Source organism: Cyanistes caeruleus, chromosome 12 (assembly GCF_971803275.1).
Source record: "Cyanistes caeruleus chromosome 12, bCyaCae1.hap1.1, whole genome shotgun sequence".
Classification (NCBI taxonomy): Eukaryota; Metazoa; Chordata; class Aves; order Passeriformes; family Paridae; genus Cyanistes; species Cyanistes caeruleus.
Genome location: NC_141712.1, coordinates 3399646 through 3423419, shown reverse-complemented (window position 1 = coordinate 3423419; position 23774 = coordinate 3399646). Strand labels below are relative to the sequence as shown.

At 39.3% G+C, this 23774-nt stretch overlaps 1 protein-coding gene across 1 annotated transcript in view; it reads right to left on the bottom strand.

Moving 5' to 3' along the window:
* The window catches only part of LOC111934701 (transcription initiation factor TFIID subunit 4-like), a 146630-nt gene that overhangs the window by 12118 nt on the left and 110738 nt on the right, over nucleotides 1–23774 (bottom strand). The window lies entirely within an intron of this gene.

The following is a 23774-nucleotide window of genomic DNA, read 5'->3' as shown; positions in this document are numbered from 1 at the left end:
AATGAGAGAAGACATTTGAAAGTTTTACTACTATTAGGTTTGCTGGTTTTGTGTTTCGTTTGAGCTGTAGGGTTTTTGTTTTGTTTGGGTGTTTTATGGTTTTATTTTGTTTTACTTTTAAGACTGGCATCTCATGTCATCAAGTTCTATTTCATATAGATGCTGGAATTTGAAAGTTAGCTCTAATTCCAGCTAGAACAGCTCATCTGGTGGACTGCCTTCAAATTTAAAGTCTGCTTCATTTACAAAAACTTCAAAAATAGCTACATAGTAATTAAAATCCATGAAAGACTGTGGCTTTGGTATGATTTATACATACCCATGCAAAACTACCACATACACACAGACATATGGAAAACAAAAATATATTTTTAGTATATACTAATCACAGCCACAGGAATATGCCCCTCTATTTTTTACTACAGCACTTGACAACACCAGTTCTTATGGATGATGAAATTGAAGAAAGAATCAAATATGATTATCACCAATTACTATTTTACAATATCCATATTCAACTAAAAACAGTAAATTATAACAGCTCAGTAAACTTCTCTGACTCATTATCAACTGAACCAGACTGTAATGCCTACACAATGAAAACTACATTTGTAAAAGAGTATCCTTATAAAATTATTCAACTTCTATAATCAGTATAATGCTTTCTCCTTAAAAGCAGTGCTATCTTCTCCATTTTGAAATATCACATTTGTGTAAAACATTGTTTCCTTTTGGATTCCTGCTTGGTATCTGAACAAAAGGGGAATTCGATTTTTTGAATGTGTGAAGAAATCAGTTCGTGAGATATAATTTTGCTTTTTCACACATGAGCAGTTTAAATATGTTATTCAATGTTATCTTGAGGCACAAACATAAGGCATGGAGGTTAGAGAAGTCAAAACTACATACTAGTCTGTTACCTCAAATGTCTTCCAAAACACGCAGCTGAAGATTATCATGGCATCTATGGTTTAATTAAGGAATATTAACTTTAATTGTCATCTGGGTCCTATTATACAGAGGGTATACAGTGCCTATACAAATATACAGAGTCACTAAATATATAATTCCCCAAGTGTTTCTCTACCACACAAATGGATCTATGTTCTATAGCTTTACTTGGGGGAAGAGAGCAGCATTTTGTTTCTTCTGGACTTTATGCTAAAACAGTCTTCCTCCACACCCTCTACTACACCAGGGAAATAAGAGCTGGAATGCTTATCAGCTGGACTTCACTTTTACCCTACAATTACAGGAGGGCACAGGATCTCCCCCCACCACCACCAATTCCTCTTTGCATTCTAAACATTTCCACCTCTGCATAAAAATGACTTTTTTATTATGCACTTTCACAGGCTTTCCTAGGTGGCACCCCAGGAGCATAATCCTGATTCACAGAACAAAACCATCTAATTACCCCAGCTGCATAATTCATTGGCCATGAACAGGAGCTGGCCAAGCCATGATCTTATCTGGCAGACTCTGGGGAGCACCTGTGGGAATCTCTGCCTGGGGAGAGGCCCAGACATCCTTGGGCATCTTGGGGTGGCCAAGGGGAAGGAGGACAAAGGAGAGGAGCCATCCTGCAGCCTGGACCTCTCCAGGCACTCAGCCCTGTCTTTGTCTGCTCAGGTGAATTGGTGCAGGAGAGGTTTCTTGGAGCTGTGATCCTCCACAGCCACACTGCAGTGAGCCAACAGTAACTGCAGGAAAACACTTGAAGTGGAAATACTCAAAGTATATACTACAGGTTTACTTCAAGCTCCTTCAGAGGCAAGACTGTAATTTGAAAATCAGACATTGCTCAGATGACAGAAACAAAACACAGTCATGGAGTATTCCATAGTATTTGCATCTATTTTTCTATCATCATGCTGATGAAAAGCTCTCAGTATTCTGGCAAACTTCCCAACAGAAACTTTTTAGACGCTGTCTTTAGAGAATTGCAGCAGGTCCTTTTATTACTGTTTGTTTGTTTTAATTTACCAGAGTTGCTCTCCAGTTCCATCTAACCTTTGAAAAACAGCATCCTGTTTGTTCTGATGATCAGGTATCTGCCATTCACTAAATTACATATGAAGACAAGCCCTGGACCACTCTTGCTGCCAGCTGGCAAAACACCTGGTCTCAGGTGAATTTCAAACGTCAAGTATTTGTATTTAAAAGAGCTATGAATTGGGTTCTAGTGTGTAACATTTTACCTTATAATAAAGACTAAGCCAGAAAACATTTCAATTCTCAACAATGTTTTCATCCTGCATTATAACAAACATGAGTGGCAGAGAGACTTGTCAGCCCAGTGGTTAAGGCACTATTCATCTTTCATCTCCTAGATCTGGGCTGCAACCACTCTGCAATAGACTCACTTTCTCACTAGAAATGTCATCTCGCAGCTGAGAAACCTTCTTGACAAATATGTTTTTGAAACAGATGTATTTTTGCTAAACATTTTATCTTTGACAAAAATGTATTTTGACAGAGGAAGTTTCATAGCAATTTTTTTTTTTCACCAGCTTTAATAACAACTTAAGACTTTTAGTGCCTAAATGGGGAAAGCTGCTCAGACTCTGCCTTGCTGGTTGAGGTGAGGCTAGAGCAATGACCATGAGCACCCCATGGAAATCTGTGTCCATTTTCCACTGCTCTGAACTGATTTCCCACTGCTTACCCTGAGCCAGTGAGCTACTGTGGTATCCTGAGCAAGGCTATGGATGGGACATGAGCTGCTCTCATCCTCCTCAGCTGCTCTTCGCAGCTTTGGCTGAACCTCCTTCCTGTACTTAAGTAGTAATTAACAACATAAATGTTTAGAATAAACAGTAAGGACAGGGCATTTGAAAAAAGAGTTAACAGATGTCCTTAACATTGCTGCTGGCCTAGTAACGTTTCTGCAGTAATTTATTTGATGTGGAGTTTATTTAGCTGCTGCAAACATGCAGGGTTATAATAATCACGAGCAGGTTGCATTAAGTCCAATACGACCTGGGTGTGTAACACAGTGTTAAAAATAATCCCAGAAACTGTATGCCTTGAAGATATTAGATGTGCAGTGTCTTCCACAACCTGATTGTGAAAAGCTAGCCAGAAAGCACCTTTCAGACTTAAAAAAAAAATGTTAAAAGAAATATGAAACCCAAGACTTCCTTTACAGATAATTTTGCCTATAGTTTAGGATAGCAAGCATTAAATTCAAACATCAAATCCTGGCATACTTCAGTAAGCTATCAGCACAGCAGTGCTGCCTTTTTTCCTTTGAAAAATGAAAGAATTAAATTCAAAACAAACAACTTCAATTTAACACCAAACTACAGGATAACCAATCTTAAAAATGTCAAATTGTAATGGATCTTAATACCCATATAAAACACAAAAATAGTGGCATTGTTCCTTGGTAATGCATAGCAACCTTACAGAATTTCAGTGAAGGAGAAAGAAGGGAAAAACACCTTATTACTTCTAACTCCTGCGAGCCATTTTGGTCTCCAAAGGTTTTAGACCGCCGGGGGCCATGTGTCTGCAGTGTTTCGGGAAATGACTTGCCTTCGCACGAACACTGCTATGTTCTGCAGCACTGCTGCCCCCCAGCATCCCCGCTCCATTTCTAGTTAACTCTTCCTTACCTGTATCAGCTTTTTCTCCTCCCCAATTCTTTTTTTTTTTTTTTTTTTTTTTTTTGCAGCAATATTCCAGAAAGGTTCTGCTTAGGAAAAGTAAAAAAAAAAACAAAAAAAATAAATCCCCAACATAAAATTCCCCCCACAAAAACGCAAACCAAAAACCCCTCTGCTTTTTCTGATGAGTTTTCTCAGAAAGAAACAGGACCAGAATTTAACTCTATAAACCTTTGAGAGAAAAAGGAAATCAATTTGAAAGTAAAATATTTGGCATCACAACTAGTTTAGCTGGCAATGGCTGTGGAGCTCTGAAGTTTGATACTGCTCTAATGTTTGTGTTTGCCTCAGTTAACAAACAACAGTGAGAAAACAAAAAAAACCACCTTCCAAGAATACAGTGGCACTACTAAAATCCTTCACTTATCACTGTATTTAGATTTTTAACTACACTCCCAGCACCACATTACAGGCTGTGATTAAGTCCCTGGATAAGGCCTCATAACTATTCACCAATTTCTCTTACCAGCAGTGTATTAAAAGTAGCAGGGAATAACCCATCTAGAGGGGAAGAGAAAGATTTCATCCTCCATATAATGTACTAATAAACTCACTTAGCAGAGACGTTTTGTGTTTCCCTCTATTTTCTGTAAAGATACATGGCTGCACACAAAGCTATTCTGCTTGATAGCTTTTTAAAAATCTCCAGAAAATTCTTTGCTAAGGTCACAGCTGATTGACTCAAAATATGACAGTGTGCGAGGCTCCTAAAATATTCTGTTCATCTCACAGGTTGAGTAAGCAGCTCTAACTAAGAGGAAAATCAATATAATACTTCACAGTGAGGAAGAAAATGGAAAAGAGTTTAGCAGTTAAGTGGTTAATGCAATTCCTAAGTGTTCAGCAATCATTGCAATTTAGTGCCATTTCGATTATTACACAATAAACAGACCATGTTGTCTGGAAGCAAATTTTTATGAGTATAGCTGAAGGGGTTGCAACTTATTTAGCTGCTGAAACTCTAAGGGAAAGAACATTTCTGAATGCTAACACTACAGATCAGAAATATACAGGTACACTGGAGAGGTTATTTTTAGGTCACTACTATGGTAACTAACCACACTGACCTTTAAAATTAGTATGCAGTTCAAGAAAAATGAAGTTCAGTAAAATGTTCTTTAAACAGTGTAATTTTAATAAACAATATTGCACATCCTTACAGCAGAATTCTGTCACTTTTTACAGCTATTAATTTTACTTTTATATCATAATATAATGTACAAAAATATCATGATGCAGAACCGGCTGGAAAAAAAATGTAAACAGCCAGAAAACTGATTAAACTATCATTAATTTATGTTTAAAGAATTAAAAAAAATAAGAACAGCTATATTTATTTCTGTAGAATAAAATAAAACTGCTAGCTGGAGAAAAGCAGTTTTTTCATGTCATATAAAGTCATGGAAAAATTTCAAATAGGCATAGTTAAAATCATCTTACTTTGTCTCATTTTGAAATACAGAATTTTAAGTGGATTTCAAAAGCAACCCAGTTCTTCAATTTCTAAATTCAAAGAAACAGGCAAGAATTATGTGTGGGGCAGATGAGATAAATAGCATGAGACTGAGAGTGTATGGTTGATGGCAGCAGGGACTCAATAAAGGAAACAGTATTTTGAACAAAAAGGGCTCTCTGATTCCAATGCACTAAGACAAAACATCAATTAGAATCGTGGCTTTAATAAATAATACATAATGTGCCAGTGCATTAGGTAAGAAATGGAAATCAAACTTTGGTTGGTCATAAAGATGTGCTGGCTGTCCAAGAAACCACCACACAGAACACACTAACAAGTAGTTACTGCTGGCACTTGGAAAGAGCCAATTTACCCCAGCAAGCCATAATCATCAAACACAGAACAAAACTCTTCTAATTTTTTTTTCTCAGCCATGTTTGAGACAGCTTATAATGTTATGTCAATTGGCTGATAATAAATCAGATACATAATCAAAAATTATTTGATAAGCAGACATATATGTCTATACCTGCATGTGTACAGGGAGAGATACACAAACATTTCAGTCTAGGCCATATTGTAGACCTTTTTCAAAATGTGGCTCTTCCAGAAGACTACATAAAAATGAATTTTAAAATTATATCTGCATTTTTCAATGCAATATGTGAATAGCATTGCTCTTGAAGCGACTTTTAAACATCTGGATCACAACTGCTATGAAAGAGGGAAAAAAAAATCTCAGCAACTAGAGGGATTCTGGGTGACCTGTAGAGTGTTCTGTGTTTCTTGAGTTTCTTCTCATACCTACACCTCTGTTAGTCTCAGGCAGGAGAAATGGGTGCTGCTCAGCTGGTAACTGTGTTCACTTTAAGTCTGGAAATGAGCTCTCTTACAATATTCACTGTACAAAGAGACAGCAAGGGACAGGCACTATTTCCGATCTAACACCACCAGCAACAAAATAAAAACAATCAAGACAACCCCCAAAGCCCGGATGATACACTGTGCTACATCCTCCTTGTCCTCCCAGGGCTGTCAGTGCAGCTGGTCCCCATGGCAAGGGGATAAACGTGAGCTGGGGACAGTGACCACAGCCAGGAACAGCCAGGGACAGCCAGGAACAGCCAGGAACCCTGCTCTGATCCCATCACCTGGGGACAGTGACCACAGCCAGGAACAGCCAGGAACCCTGCTCTGATCCCATCAGCTGGGGACAGTGACCACAGGCAGGAACCCTGCTCTGATCCCCTGAGCTGGGGACAGTGACCACAGGCAGGACCCCTGCTCTGATCCCCTGAGCTGGGGACAGTGACCACAGGCAGGACCCCTGCTCTGATCCCCTGAGCTGGGGACAGTGACCACAGGCAGGACCCCTGCTCTGATCCCCTGAGCTGGGGACAGTGACCACAGGCAGGACCCCTGCTCTGATCCCATCAGCTGGGGACAGTGACCACAGCCAGGAACCCTGCTCTGATCCCCTGAGCTGGGGACAGTGACCACAGGCAGGAACCCTGCTCTGATCCCCTGAGCTGGGGACAGTGACCACAGGCAGGACCCCTGCTCTGACACTGCTGGCTCAGGGTCCAGGGACACGCTTGCCAGGTTAGAAATTCAGTGGAGACAGCTCAGAAGCAGATATCCAATCTGTCCATGTCTAAAACTGGGCACCTAGGGCAGCACACTGATTTCCCTCCATCGGTGCTGCAGGAGCTACACTGGCAGCCACATTCTCTTTTTCTTTTTCCCCCATCTCATTAACACAATAGTTTTTCTGTTAGCAAAAAACAACTTAGGTGTATTAAAAAAAAGTGGTATGGCAACAGGGTCTTGTTTCCAAAATGTAAAGCAAAATCTTGAACTTTGCTTTTCTGAAAATTTAAGACCTACCGGTTAGTCTATGGGGTAATTTTGCTGATAGTAAATTATCAAAATTGAAAGCCAAACAAGACTTTGAGCATTCTTCTTGACATGTTTTCAGCCAAGACTGCTTCCAGCTGTTGGGCAAAGAGCTTATTGAAGGAATGGAAGGCTGTAATGTGCCAGCCAGATGAGAGTCCCGAGCAGGAAGGGAAGGAGCAAACACAACAGGTAGAATGTGTTTGAATTTCCTGGATGGAAAAAATCTCCCCATGGTATTCTCTCATCAGTGAGGACATTCATTCTGCTGTAATGAATGCTGCAATCTCCACATTTATATTAAGGCAGATACAGGTTCTGAAAGGTTATTTTTCATTTCGCTTGACTGATGTTTACGCAAACAAATCCAAATTTCAGTTCAAACAAAAATACTCATGTAAGTACTAATTCAGAACTAAGATTGCACCAAGATTATATTTTCCAACCTGACATAAGAGAAACATGAAGCAGAAATAATTACTGCCTGACACTAGGAAAAACAATGCTGATTAAATACACAGATATATTTTAAAATATAGATTTCACTGCAGTGCTATGGCCACATACAAATATCTAGCTTTAAAAATAAACTGCTAATTCAAAGGAGAACATGGAGGGTTTTTTTAAGAGTATAAATATATATTATTCTCATCTATTTAGTGTGCAAATTTATTTAAAACAAAATAAAATGACAGGCAGGTCTAAAAACTAAATATAAAACCAGAAGAATGTGAAATGAACAAACTTTTTCACTCTGCAGTTTTTATTTTATTATTAGATGCTATTCCTAACTTGTTAAAATTGATCAAATAGAAAGCTGTGAATAGAGAAAAAATTAAGCCAACTAGAAAAGTGTGACTTGGATTTAATATTTTATAATTGCCAAGGGACATACTGAGATCAATGAATTTTTGCCCGAGATGAACGTCAGAAAGAGATGTACTTCAGTCTTTTAGGGAACATTGGTCTATTTAATTCTTGTGTCTGATGCATGTGAAATATGCCTGTCTTGGCCTTCCTCGTGCCTCAAGGCCATGCTGGAGGCAGACATTACCACTTTTAATAGGCCGCCATCTGAGGAATGGCAAGGGATCCAATAACCCATCCACTCTAATGGATTTGCCTGTTTATTCACTTACACCTTTTTTGCAGCTAATTTTAGTTTTGCATGCTGAGTTGTTTCACTTTAAATTAAATGAATAGAAACAAAGGGGAAAAGACTGTGCAGCTAATAAACCATGATTATTTTCCAAGTTCTTCACAACAGGATCCTCCATATACCAAGGTATATCACTTGAGAACAGATTTGCTGCTGCGTTTTTCCACTTGTTGTCACAATTAACAAAGCTGCTTTTAAATTTAGTAGACAAAAAGTAGGTTATTATAAAGTCTTACTTATAATGCATTAATGATTTGCAGCAGTATAAGACAACCAGCTTCAAATCATTTTGAGAGTCATGAGCATCTTCAAAGAATAATAGAGGTAATGTTAATGACTGTGCAGTATTATCACAAACAAAAACAGTATACAGTTTAATCTAGCCCTTCACGTGTACTTTGAAGATCACAGGTAACATTTAATGTATTACTTATAAACTTATGGTCCCTCTAGATACAGAGGAACTCTGAGTAATGAAAATTTCCACTACATTTGATCCTTAGGAAAAATATACATTACAGGCTAAAACTTATTAGGGGATATAATCTCTATATTTGGACTGCATTAATATTTTGTTCCTTTACAGAAAAGCTCTTCCTCCCTTTCCTTAGGAGATGCCTCTTGCATCTCACTCCCCACAACTCGTGGGTGCTCTGCAAAAGCTCGAGGTGAGCTTTAAGGTCTCTTCCAACCCAAACCATTCTAGGATTTATTCCAGAACCTTCTGCTCACCCAGCATTTTTTACAGACCCACAGCTCAGGTGCTTTGCTTTTCTCAGAAAGGCTGAAAGGAACTTCCTCAGGGGCTGTCACTGCAAGGCACAGCTTCAGAACAGCTTTCAGTGAGTTACAAAGGGGCTTTTGCTCCAGCTTTGGTTGAATCTCCCATTCCCAGGGCTCCCCAGTGTCCAGCAGTTAGAGAGGGGCAGAGCAGGGCCAGGTGTCACCTGCTGCTGGCAGGAGCCTTTGTGTCCCTGCCTGGGGGACACCAACAGCCCCTGACCACTGCCTGCCCTGAGGAAATCACTGTGGCAGCAACTCATCCAATCTAGGCAGGAATCATCCCCTTTTAAAGGCATAAAAATAATGCAGCTCCTACTTCCAGAAAGAACAGCCCAGGCTTGGTCCCCAAGGTAACCAAAACACAGCATCACCAGGGTCAGCCCAGGAAAAACAGCTGCTGAGCTGGGGCACTCCCCAGAGACCCCAACTTCTGCAAAAAATCACTCCTTCCTGTAATAAAATTGCATAAAATACAGCAGCATGTGGCCATTTGTTCCCTCGTCATGACACAAACCAAAATGCACGACATCTACAAAAGGTTGTAATATGGGGTAAGGTTTGTTGACTGAACTGCAGGAATATGGATATGAAAAACTAATATTAAAGGGCCAAAAACTTGGGAGCCAAAACTCTGTACAGCACTCTGGGCCACAGCTGCAGGGAGAGATGAGATGCAGCAAAAAGGGAGAATGTGGACCCTTCATTTAGGAAAAATACATTTAGTTCAGGAGATGCTGCCCCTGTAAACGGTGTCTGTAACACTAAATAGCCATAAAATAATGCAAAAATTCTCTTTGGAGTGAAACACATTTCAACAAAAAAGGGTTTGTGTTGTTCAGAAGGGTCCACAGCAGTACCAGTTACTAACACAGAAGGAAAACTAAGCAGCTACAAGTCTTTTTTTGTCTCTAGCTGGTTATGTTTTCCTTTAAGGGATCACATTATGAATCTGACATCTCCTTATTTTTGCCAAAAAGACTTCACCTCCTTTTATATCAGTTGCTGATCTCTTACAGATTCCTTAATAACATGGTGTGACACAGAATCAACTCCCAGGCTTTACCAGGGCTTTTGGGCTGGATTTGGGTTTTTTGTCACTCGGTGGCTCACAAGACACAAAAGGATGTATTTCAGAGGATGAGCCACACATTATGAAAATTGGCATCTTTGCACTCTTTTTATTGCTAGTGAATGTTTTCTCTTAGAACTGAGACTGCAGTGGGAGACCCTTTTTCTGACACACAACTATCAGCAGTGTCCCCTTAAATATATAGCAAGAATTAAAATAAGGCTCCTTAAATAATTTCACATCAATCTACACATCCAAAGCTTAAACCTGTTGGAGATAAATATTTTGGATAGTTACAAATCCAGCTTCCCTTTTAAAATGTTAACTTAGACCTATTATTTAAATGTCACAAACACCCAAAACCAACAGGACATTTTACAAGCACACAGACAAGTTAAAAAAACCTGCCTGCTTTAGATATGTGTAAGTGAATCTGCAAAATAGAAGAAGTTACATAGCAGCAGAATAATTTTTTTCCCCAAATTGTATTTGTAGACCTGGATACTAACTCCCAGACACACTGTGGAAAGAAAAATGGGAACAACAGACTGAAGTTGGGATTGATTTACTTCATTAGCTGGGATTACAAGTTTAACTTACAAACCAGAGGTCAAAATTTCTCATTAACAAGGGGGCCATGAATCGCTGCAGGGCTTGGTTCAAGAGGAGACCACTCTTATTACTAACTACACATTTCAATCTGTCTTTGATGTTCTCCTTCTACCCTCCTCCCTTTTATTTTTTGGCAGAGGAGTTGATTTTAATTGTAGCTATACAACACAGCTCAGTTTGCCTGAGAGCCAGCCTCCACATCTGCAGTGAGTGCAGTTCTAGTGATATTGGGTGCAGTCCATAGCTTAGGGCTAATTTTAATGGCTCCCCTTTTCATACAAGGCTCAGATTGTTTTCCACGTGATTCCTGTTAATTTAGCTGCAGGAAAGGGCATCAGTTTTCCTTGCGAGTTTCTGATCCATACTTCTAAACTAGGTGAAATGTATTAAAGAAGAGAAATGATCATAAAATAAGAGATTGAATTTTCTACTGCCTCCCTAAGTGATTAAGCAAGTAATCCCACTATTTTAATACACAAAAGAAAAATGCAACATACAAGTGGTATTTTTCTTATGTCTGTATTTTGATAAACAATTTAATGCCACAAAGAAGCTCTTGAAATCTCTAACGGTGCTAAGGGTTAAAAAAGGAAATCTTTAATGCCTGGAAACAGTGCATTTTAAAAATCTACAGATTCAAACAAAGATTTCACAGTACATTTCTCAAATCAAGAGTTGTGTGCATCGTGGCAGCAGATGGTGGAGTACACCACCAAATAATAAAATGCTTAATGATTATTTTTTTATTTTTGATGAATAGAACTAAAATACAACTGAATAGTCAAAGGTGGAGTATTTCAACAGATTAAAAGTGCTCATTCTACAGGACCTACACCAGTTTTTAAAGGAAAACATAACACTAATGCTGGTTAAACAGCTGAAATTTTCATATATCACAAATAGTTGAAATCATAATCAAATTTGTCTCAGCAAAGTCATACTCTCTACAGTTGGAACAACCTTTGAGCATTGTCAAATTAGAAAACCCTCAAAAAGAACCCCAAAAAACCCCAAAACCCCAAAAAAAGAAGTCAATTCTTACAAGTTAGAAACACAGATATCCTTTTAACAAAAACAAAGTATGATGGCAATTTTTTTTTCATAATTTAAATGTAGAAGAACAATAGCTAAGGGTGATGGTTACCAAAATCATTTGCCATAGAGATACAGTTTCTTACCTTTGTTTACACACATCTATTTTGAGTACAAAGAGGTACCATCTCCAGCTTCATACCTATTTATTACCAGTAATGAAAGACAACTCTGCACATGGTAAATTCATGCAGGCTTATGATGCAAAACCCCAAGGTGAAAAGACAGGAATGATTAGGTGAGTAATTTTAGTTTAGGACCAACACAAATTTCTGTTTATTCCAATCGACACAAATCTCCTGTGTATCACCCAGATCTGTTCCACATTTCCCATTTTCTACTGGGCCAGTTCCCACTTCACACTTGGGGGTAGCATGTATTAAACCACTCTCTTGTTTATATGAACGGCTGCTGTTAATGCCCCTTTCCAAGCTTTCCCAGCCAGCTCAGAGCATTACAAGTTACGCTTTCAATCCACACTCATAGGCAAGAATTCACTTTTTCTGATGGCCAAGCCTTTTGTGCAAGCCCTCTATTGCCAGTGTGTATCTAATCTGCCTGCTGGAACTCCAGCAAGGTCCTTTGTGTGCCCCTGAGGCTCGGTGGCCACTCGGGTCACGGCGGTGGCCACGGCTGCCCGGCACCCTCGCGGGATCCGCGGCCGCTCGCGAGCGTCGCATCCGCACGGGGTGCGAGAGCCACCTCCAGCTTTCAACAGGGGGCTATCTTAACAACTAGACATCTTTAAAAGGTCATTATTGCAGTCTAATTTCAAACTGGCACCAAAATGAAGGGTTGTCTTTGTGTAGGATTAATTTAAAAACCTCAGGATTTGATGTCAGTGGGAAATAACCAGCGTGGGACTCATAATGCTGCCTTCTCCCGCTTCTGGCCAGCACCTAGGGCTAATTTCTTAGGAGATGAAAACTATGACAAGCCCTTCAGTTAAGCTGAAAGCAGGCAGCAGTCCAGTAACACCCACAGGCCTCAGAGGCATCCTGTGACCCCCTTAGAAAAGTCACATTCACTTTGCTCTTGAGAAAGGAAAAATAATGCTGGAGGCATTTTGTTTTAAACCATGTGAAATAAGGAAATGTGAGGATGTGAAAATGAAGTGAAAAAAGTTAGAATTCATTTCCTCCCTTTGCAATGGCTTAGAAGCAAAACTGGTTCATTTTGAAAGTGTGTGTAAAAATCTGATACATTCACCAGTAGGCAGTGACTACAAAATGCTTAAGGTGAAATATGTAAATATGTAAAATAATCTCTTGAAAACCATCTCCTTTTGTGCTTGAAAGCATTTTGTAAAAGCATCTTTATTTCTCAGTAGCATTAATAGACAGTCAGAAAGAAAACTTGTCAAAACAAAAAATAGCAACAAAATTCAAGGTACTAGAATAATATTTTGAAACAAATCTGCAGAACAGTGAAAGGGAAGAAAATTAATGCATAAGTTCCTTGGATGACTTCTGCCCTTTTAGTATTAATCTGAATAATAATAAAGGAACATGTAAATTACAGTTTCAAAATTTTAAATGGGGTTATTTTAACTATCATAGACTTAAGGCAAATCTAATCTGCCAAGTCTTCACTCTCATTTCAGTCTAAAACTGTGTCTCACTTTTTTACTCCTATTATGCCTTTTAACTTAGATGGGCTTTTTATCTCCTAGCTAAGCACATCCAACCTCATTTCCTCGTTCCCATTAAAGAGGTCTACACAAACGTGCATTCACTCTGTTTATTACTTGCCACAGACTGCTCATCTTGTTCCAAAATATTCTCATTAATAGAAGGTTGCACTTTGAGGACCCATTAGAACCCTCAAATTAAGAGAATACTTAATTCTTTATTTACATTAATTCTTTGTCCAAAATTCTTGAGATGTATTACGTGTTATCGTATTATCAACTACATAACCAAAACCAAGTAGCAGAGAATTCATTAACATTAATGCAATTTTCAAGAACTGTTCCACAAGTGAGGTCTCAAAACTGAAAAATTAACTCCAGCACTAGAATAATTTTTCTTGATTTAATTTTTTTTTCCTTCTGTGGAGAAAGCTAAGAATATACAAGGAAAATAGGTAAGGAACGTGTAAGGAAGAAGACAGGAACAAAGGCAGAGGATGGGAATCTTGAGCCACTGCAACACAGAGGTACCAAATGATCCTTCCAGCAAAAGGCTACAGGGAGTTGGCTGAAAAAATTCACATGGTATCAGGCTTCAAGGGGGTATGGAACTACAGAAACACCTACACTAGAAAGGAAATAAAGGACAAATTGGAATTCTTTTAAGACATGGCAAAATTTCCACAGTCCAGGAGTTTTTGTAAAAAAAAACTCATCAAAATTAAAACTTTTTCAACCTCAGAAATAACAAAAGAAATGATTTGCAGCATTGCATCTGAGCCCCAAACCAGACCACCCCACATTCATTTATGGGGATGTATTTACCATGTTGCAGAGGACTTCTTACTACCACCCCAGAATGCTGACACTACAAGTTGGAAGGAAATCTGGGCAGTTGATAATGTGAAAGAATGACATATCCAAAGTCTTCATCATTCTCTTTTCCACGGTACTATGATTAAGTAGGAATGGCAAAAGGATGGTGTGTGTCAGTATGAAAGGGAATCAAAACACCCAGCTTGATTTTGCTGCCCGCCATCCACTCCAAACTGTGATTTCTCAGTAAACCGAAGATGGAACGATGATGAATCTTGACATGCTTTTAATATGCAAACTATTATCTTAGAGCCTATGATTCTGCAAAATTTTTAAGTCTGAAGTGCATGCTTGAGTTAAGTATTTAGATAAATTGGCTTTTTTTTCTACCTAAGACAGCTATAGTTAATGGGTCAAAACATAATTTGCCTGTCTTGTTTGAGCTCACAGACATTTGTACAAGTGTCACAATCATTCATGTGACACTTGTCTGCTTTATTATTCTATGCCAAAACCAAGGAAATGTTTACAAGGTTTGTTTTTCTGAAGCATATAGGGAACATATAAGAAAAGGGAAAGACATGATGAATAAGAGTAAACAGGGGAGCTTCAGAGATAGCAAGACTGCTCCTTTCCAACACCACTTTTTTGAATGCAAGCTTCTCCTCCCCGTTGTCATTAAATTATTATAAGAATGTGTGTCATCAACTCAGTTTTGGTCAAGAGTGCACCGGCCTCTAAATTCAAATATCCTGCCCTCCCATCATCCATTCACTTCCTCACAGGCACACAGAGGAGCTTCATGAGTGAAATATCCCGGGAATATGGGCACATGCACTCCTCCCTCAGCTCTGACCGCCAAGGAGCGAGTTTGCACACAGCTCTTCAATGGCAATCTCAGCACAACTAAACAGCTTCTTTGTGTAATTCCTTTATTTTCATTCCACAGCTGCTCTTTACTGAGACTTACACGTATAACCATTGCTGGGAAAGTATAGGAAAGTTAATAATTGTTAAAGGCTTACACGAAAGTAATTGTTCTGTTTCTTCTGAATTGCCAATACTGATTTTGCTGTGAGAGGGGATTATGGAAAGAAATGGAACACTAGAGACGGGGAAGTACTGTTACTAAAATAATCTAACAAATGCAAATACAGCCCCCAGTATTAACAGAAGTGTCGAGTCTAAGAGTACAGGCAGATGTTCGCTGCGGATCCAGCTGTGCTGATGAAGGGCTTTGTGCCCCCCAGCTGCTCCTCGGTGCCCCCCGCTGAAGTCATTATCCTGCAGATCCGCCCCGATTCACTGGGGCAGGGCCAGCCCTGCTCACATGGGCCACCATAACCCAGCTGATTCTGCCCCCAGTGAGTGTCCTGGCACAGAGCCTCTGCCCCAGCCCCTGGCACTGACCTCCTCAACCCCTCACGTGATGGAAACCAGAGCAGTCCTTGCACTGCCACGCTCCTTCTGAGGCCCTAGAGAACAGGCACTGCTAAAATATCATCTCCCTCAGTAACAGAAATAAAAAGCATTTTTAAAATCACCTAGGCAAACAAAGCAATGCCTAGCATCTGATTTTTATTTCTTTTTTTTTCCCAACAAGCATACTCATGGATTTTTCCTACTGAACTACAGACAGGATTCAAACAGCAATGACATCTGAAAACAGCACAAACAGTAACTTAAAATGTGCACAGCACCAAAACCATCACCTTTGTTCAAATAACACTTATAAATGGTCACAAGAGCAACAACTCAAACCACAAGACAAAACATTGGTTGGTTTGGTGATTCTTGATTTTGAGGGCACAGATTCTACTTGACACAATCTTCACACTAAAACAATCTGAGATTTTTGTTAATAAAGACAAAACTAAATATACAAATCAGGTAACATTTAGAGTTGCAAACTCCTTATCTAGAATGATACATTCCCTTGCCAACCTGCAAAATGCACTGTAGAAAAGTATTTTTTTCATTTAAAATTTGCAAGATACTTTTGTATCATCTTTCACTTATTTTCGGAGGTGTATTTCAAAGCATACAACACACATTTCCCAGCCTAATCACAAGGTGTCTAGTGTTACACTACCCATGTTTAAAGAGCTCTTTAAATACTAAAAACTAACTATGACCATATTTTCAGTTGGATTTCAGCCTGCTCTGGTAACTTCTCTCTTCAGGTGACAAACTAGCAGTAACTGAATTCATTACAGCCTGATTAATTATGCTGCTCTCATACAAAGGAAAAAGAGACTTCAATCAGAAGTGGTAACCTTAAACAGTACCTGTGTAGCAGCATATATCAGAACATCAATCCCAGATTCATGCACTTCCATTTGCTTTGAGAATTCTTAGTAATTACTTCTCCCTTACTATCACATAGTTCAGCTTAACTCCACGGCCTGAAAAACTAAAGGAAGAGGTTTGGAACACACCAGTTCCAGCTGACAGGATTTATACCAGTTACCAGAAATACTGAAAACTGCACCTTATGCTTACCACGACCTAACTACACAACCAGCCTTTTTCTCCCCAGCTGAACACAGCAGGAGTTTGGGGAATAAAAGTAGAAGAGAGAAGCAGAGCCAAATGTCAGAGATCTCTTTTCTCATAAGCTGATGCCTTGCCAGGTTTTCATCTTCTATATATTTGGAGACAATTTCCTTAAATGATCCAGAAGCTGAGGACCACCTGGTTATTTCCTTCTCCTAAAGCAGGTCAATCACCCCAGCACAGAGATGGCACCCAGACCATGATACTGCTTTTTCTCACTTGCCTTTTGTGCTTGTTAACATGCAAAGGCAAATTAATGTAATGTAAGGATCTGGCATACGTGTCTAAAATACACACAGCACAATTAAACTGAGAATGAAAACAAATCAAAGATATATATGTTCAAATAGTATTTATTGTTCCTTTACATAAAGGAACAAGGAACTTGGCAAATATTTCTTATGAATAAAGGCCCCTCTTCACAAAGTATGGGTTATGAATAGCAATGAACAAGATAAGAGCACATGAGATAAAGCCAGCTAGAGTAAGCCACAGATGGAAGCAGAGCCAGACTGACAATGGAAGAATTCCCACCCTACCGGGCTATGGAGCGCTCTCCACACAACCATTTAATGCCAACACACATCAGCATTTACTCTAAAGGAGACACTTCAGAGAAATATTTTTAAATGCAAAGTTTAGGATATCTCTTTTTTAATATGGATAATACTCAAAGCATGTATCTCTCTACAGACTTGGGTCTCTCGTGCTTAGTCTGTAACATGCCTGTGTGCTCTGCTGCTAACGGCGATTTGAAGAATTTGCTGTACCTACAGAATTGTATTATGGAGATCCTAGAGGGTATGACTAAAACTTGTTGAAATTAAGTTCTAAGGAAATATATAAATGTAGGTGACTGGTTACAGTTTGGTTAAAGTCAAGAAGAGAAGGTGCTCCCAGGTCTCTGTCTCAGAGCCAATAGCCTGTAATAATAAATACACAGGGTTGGATGTGGAATTGGGTGCTTTGGAGAAAAATAATAATGCATTACAAATATTGCCAGACCAACAGACTTCTCTGTCTCATTCAAACACACCATCATCCTGTATGAACAAAAAAAAACTGCAGGAAGACAGCTTAGACTGTCACACTTAGGCAAAAGGAGCTGGCACTGCCTGCAAACAAAATGCAGTGACAAAATGTCATCCCTCTTGTTCTTCACTCAGGAATGCCCCTGCATTACACTTATGGACCCAGATTTTCACATCTCTCTTTTAATTAGGCAAAATATGCTGAAGCTAATACCTAGCAGAAGAATTTCCTGTGGTTGTGGGAAAAGTATGAGATCAGTTTGCAAACCCTCACTCCTAGAAGGAAAAAAAAGGAATTGAAACTCAAAAATAGGTTCTATAACAGAGCATTGTTTAAACACTTAAGGCAGCTCCTTATCTTTATCCAATTTCTGTAAACAAAACTCTGATTTTTGTCACAGATAAGAGATTTAAAACCACAGAATAACAAGTAAGCAAAAAATGTTTTGTGCATTAATTAAAACAAGTTGTGAAACTATTATTCGCTAAATTGCTAACACATTCTGCTAAAGAGAATGAAATGTAAAGAAAAATTCAGTGGATTTATCTTCAATCATATGACTGCCTTTTCAAAATTTTTCCTCAAAATTTAACCACAAAAACAAAACTTTTGTATGTCTGAATAGAGATGAAAATATATACTTAATATTTTATCAATTTCTATTAACCTTACTATTAGTGTACATATTCAAAGACTTAAAAATACCTGTTCCAAAAATATATATAAACCAGCCAAAAATTAATCTTAAAATAAAAACAGTAGAGCAGAAGCCTCCCTCACAGAGTCTTCAGATTTGGCTAGCTCAACCAATCTGCTGTGGCCACTGAACCAGTTAAATAAATTTCTATAATGATTTCACCATTTTAGGCTGCCTATCTGCAAGTTCTTACTGTCAACACGAATTACCCTGTGTGCTGCAATTCCCCCATCAACTGAGACAAAGTATGACTGTGGCAGTGCCCTGTTAGCATGACATGCTTCACATGGATCTGTATTCCAAATGTCAGGATGATCTGGCATGGCCAGCCACAAGTGTCCTGGTATCAGACCTGGGAGAACAATTCCCACGAGAGGGTGAAGCCTGGGAAGGTGCAGGATTTTCTCTGCTCTGGAGGTGGGTGTCAGCTCTGAGTGCTGGGTGCTGCAGCGGCTCTGGGGATTCACAGGACACAGCTTGGGGTGCCTGATGTGACACCCATCCCAGCAGGGAAAGGGCTCAGGGGATTAATGGGACACCCATCCCAGCAGGGAGAGGGCTCAGGGGACTGATGTGACACCCATCCCAGCAGGGAGAGGGTCAGAGGATTAATGTGACACCCATCCCAGCAGGGAGAGGGTCAGGGGATTAATGTGACACCCATCCCAGCAGGGAGAGGGTCAGGGGATTAATGTGACACCCATCCCAGCAGGGAGAGGGTCAGGGGATTAATGGGACACCCATCCCAGCAGAGAGAGGGTCAGGGGATTAATGTGACACCCATCCCAGCAGGGAGAGGGTCAGGGGATTAATGTGACACCCATTCCAGCAGGGAGAGGGTCAGGGGATTAATGTGACACCCATTCCAGCAGGGAGAGGGTCAGGGGATTAATGTGACACCCATCCCAGCAGGGAAAGGTTCAGGGGATTAATGGGACACCCATCCCAGCAGAGAGAGGGTCAGGGGATTAATGGGGTACCCATCCCAGCAAGGAAAGGCTCAGGGGATTAATGGGGCACCCATCCCAGCAGGGAGAGGGCACAGGGAGGGCAAAGCTACTCATGAGCTGCTCTCAGGTTTTGCTCTGGAGAAAAGTTGTATCAGACATTCAGCACAAATCAAGTTTTCATAAAGGAGCTACTCACATAAACCAGTTGAATGCTGGAGATAAAAATACCCCCCTGAAACTCTAAAAAACTATAACTATTGTTAAGGTTTATAGGATTGCACATTTAATTTAAAAAACAATGTTTCTCAGTATATGCACTAACTAAATAACTCAGAAGTTACAGATAATACTGCTTCATTAAAAAATTATTCTGAAATTAGAAAGCTTACGTTAAATTCATTATTTAAATAGGACAAACAAAAATCTAATTTTGTAGAATCTGTAGTTGGAAAAACAGTTACTCAAGAAGAAACACAGCTTTGCTATCCTATCTCCCACCCACACACTCAGTACAACTTAATAAACTTACCACAGCAGTATATAATACCTAGAGAGTAAGAGCAGAAATATAGAAAATTATGTTAAAAAGTAATTGGTCTTCATCACCACCAGGATAAAAGGCAATATATAACTTTTTAGAAGTTGTATGAAGCCCACAAAATCTTGTATCCCAGTAGAGCTGATATAAGAAATGCATTTGACTGCAGACCAACCAGGATTTACAGCCCAACACAGGCTGCACAAGCTGAATTATGGATTACATTACATTTTTTTATATATGGCACTGTAGAAAAGAAACCCCAACAGGTCAAACTGACATATTAATCACTATAGCTAAAATAAATACTCTGTGTGAATACTATCTACTCATGGGGCACAAAATAGAACAAGGCTGAGGATTCTGAAGACATTTGGAACACTGGAGCTTTCAGTACCTATCAACAATATCAACTGAAAAGCATTAAAATGCTTATTAAACATTTGTAATTTCCTAACTTAGGGCTGCAGACTGGGCAAACATCACACTGAAATACACAATGTACACATCCAGATTTGATTATGGAGAGACCAGAGTCAGGACAAACAGTTGACTCCAGCCTGTACTTTGAGACTTTACTCCAGATGCTCTTCACTAGGAATTCCCTAAAACAATGCACTATTGTTTAAGTGATTTGGACACTCAAAACTGAAAATCTGTGGTGGAATCAAATCACCTGCTGTACTGCTTCTTGTCCTCAACCAGGAGAAGACAAAGAACATGTCCCAGTAGTTAAGCTCTTTAAAATATGGAACATTTCACAATATTAAAAAACTAATTAAAGATTCAGGCTCACAGTACTTCCTGAAGTAAATAAAATAATTCTTTTTCTGGATTCTCATCAAGACATAAGACAGGATGTCAAGTACTTCCAAAGATGCAATATTTATTTCTTTAGAGAGAGAAAACCTACCTTCTAATTTTCTTCTAGCAACTCTTCCATATTGGTTCTAAGTTACATAAGAAATATTATGAAAAGAATACTTGAAGTCTTGATGCATGCTTGCTCTTAACATTACTGGAAAATTACTTTGACTACCTGCACAGCTGCCAACAACACCAGGGAACAGTACCTGCAGTTCTTCATTGTTCTGTTACTTAGTAAGGTAAAAGCTAGTCAACAACAGCATCAAATTTATCCCATCTCACTGCAGCTACATAGCTGAAGATAAAAAGTCTTGCTAAAACAATTTTGTGGAAATGTAAGTTTTACCAAAATGCAACACACCTATGGCTGTCAATGGTGTTCAGGGGCAGGAGGCAAGCTTGTGCAGAGTGCACTTTATTTCCCTTTCCTTCCTTTAGCTGAGCTTTAAGGTACTGAAACTGAATGCTATTCATAAAAATTACTTATAGAGATGAGAAAAGTAATTTTGGCTTTGGAGACAAGCACTAGACACATCTTTCAAGTCCATTAGGTATAGCTCATTTTTCTCTTTGTAAAGATATCTCTTAAAGTTGCTTTTTAAAAAACTGTAATTTTTTTATTATGTAATTTTTAAGTATAAAAATGAAAACAAAAAGAGAAAACCAAGGGATTAACAAAAGCCTGCAAAAGAAAGAAATGCAGGTGTGGCTTCTTTTATGGATTAGGAAAAATGTATCACAGGCCAGTGATATGGCCTGGGAAAAAAATGCCCTCTGCCAACACGTCCCCTATAGATAAAGCAGGCTGCAGTGCTGCTGTCTTTTTGATCAAGAGAAGAAATCCCACACCAATGACTGTTTCCCCTGACAGACTGCTTGTCCTTTTTAATGTTACATGAGAGCCCCAGCCTGAACTTCCCTCCCCTCAGAGCTCATACCACTACCACTGATTAGAGATGCTGGTCTGCCTAGGGGTACTCACTTCTTTGCCAAGGCTGTTTAACCTGTTGTGCTCCTTGTACTCCTTACCTTCTCCTTTGGAGATAGAAAGTTTGCTTTTTTTTATGAACTTTTGCTCATTCTCCTGGCAGAGCTTCCTCTAAATTGTTCAGTAATTGGTGCATCATGCAGCAGTTCAGTTCTTGCTAGGCTCCTGTCTTTGCAAGAGAGTGTCATGCTCCAAAAGATTAGATAATTATCCCTTTTCTTGCTAAAACTATAGTATGGCCCAACAGTATTTTCGTACTGCTATAGCACAGAAATCACTATTTATGATACCTTCTACCTTCTCAAACACAGCTGCAGAAAACCTCATCATTCTCATTTGCCTTCCCTTACAGCACTGCTGTTCTTTGCCCTTTTATTTGTTAAAATAATTATTATACCAAGAGTATTACAAACAGAATAACAAAAGCCAGTGAAAATAAGTCTCCTGCACTACCTCCTTCAGACACCTCATCCACAGGCCAGCTCAAAACTCACCACAAAAGTTGGAGGGTGAGGTAGGGTAAGAATTCCCGAAGTGGTTCAATGGCCCAGAAGTCTGACTTAAGGACTGAGACTCCCAAGTGACCTATGGTTTCCATATCCAAGTTTTGTAACAATTTAACTTATTTTTAGTTAACGCTGAAATATCTGTGTGTATTTCCAGTCATGCTTGGAAAAGTGATCTGTAACTCGTTAGCAAAACTATGCCATGAAACTAACTCCAGAATCCCATGAACTCATACCAGTTAAAAAGCTATAAAGACTAATTTTATGCAAATCACTGTAACTTCATATAGGCCAAAAAAGGAAGATTTTTTTTCCAAAGACAGAAGGAGAGGAGGGGAAAAACCCAAGTCTGACTTACAAGTCATGGAGGCATAATAATTTTATCACTACAGTCCTTCTAGACAGTAAAAAATTTCCTTAAGTTGTTGCTATTTTTTAACTTCTCTGCTTCTCTTTTTGACCGTCTCTTGGGCTGCCAATATTAAAAAAACCCCAAACTCCACCAGTGTCAGAAATCTTGCCAAGGTTGGGGAGCTGCAGCTCTGCCTGATGCCCTTCCCTCCCTATTGCACCTCCCCTGCAGGAACTGGCTGCCAGCCTGTAACTTGAAGGCAAGCAGTAACCAAGTAACTAATAAATAAGGAGTACACCACTAAAGTAAACAGTACCCCAGCTATAATTAGCTAGAACAGACAAGCTGCTGGTGGTAGATGTCTCTCCGAGTTCCCTCAGGCCTTCTCCAGCCCCCACAGAATCCCTTTAACCAGCATGCTCCTGTTTGACTCCAGGCAAAACAAAAACAAAAACCCCCTTTTTTTCCTCGTCATTCACTAGAACAGAGTATGCAACAAAAGGAATACCAAGATGAAGATCCCACTATTAGCTATTTTTACTGTATTATTTCTTTGAAAGCAAAATGCTGCCTGTAATATTCCAGACACATTGGAAAACTTCATAAACCTGCATTTAACACACACTGATTAGTCCCAAAGTCTTCCGTGGTCAGATAGCATGAGGCTTTCCAAAAAGCACACAATATTACAATTTCTAGAAAGAAAACCCTGGTTTTACTATAGAAGGAAATACAGAAAAGAAAGTGTTTTCCTACACCAGAACCAATCAGGGATTTAGCAAAGCCCAGCTCATGCAGTGGGAAAAGCAGGGAGATTGACAGGAACACAGCGCTCCAACAAAAGCTTATTGCAGGTAATTAATGTTCTACACGAGGCACATTACTGACTTCAAACAAACTCACCCCTCTGCTTAAAGTTAAGCATGTGCACATGTCCTTGCAGGTTTGGAGCTCCAAGCTCAACTTCTCATGAATGTGGCCAAACAAGACCCACTTTGCCATCACTCCCACAAAGGAAGGATGTGCAAAGAACACAGTTCCATTATCTGTGAAGAGTTTTTAACAAAGCTGAAAAGCTCGTTTCAGCTCAAAATTTAAATATTT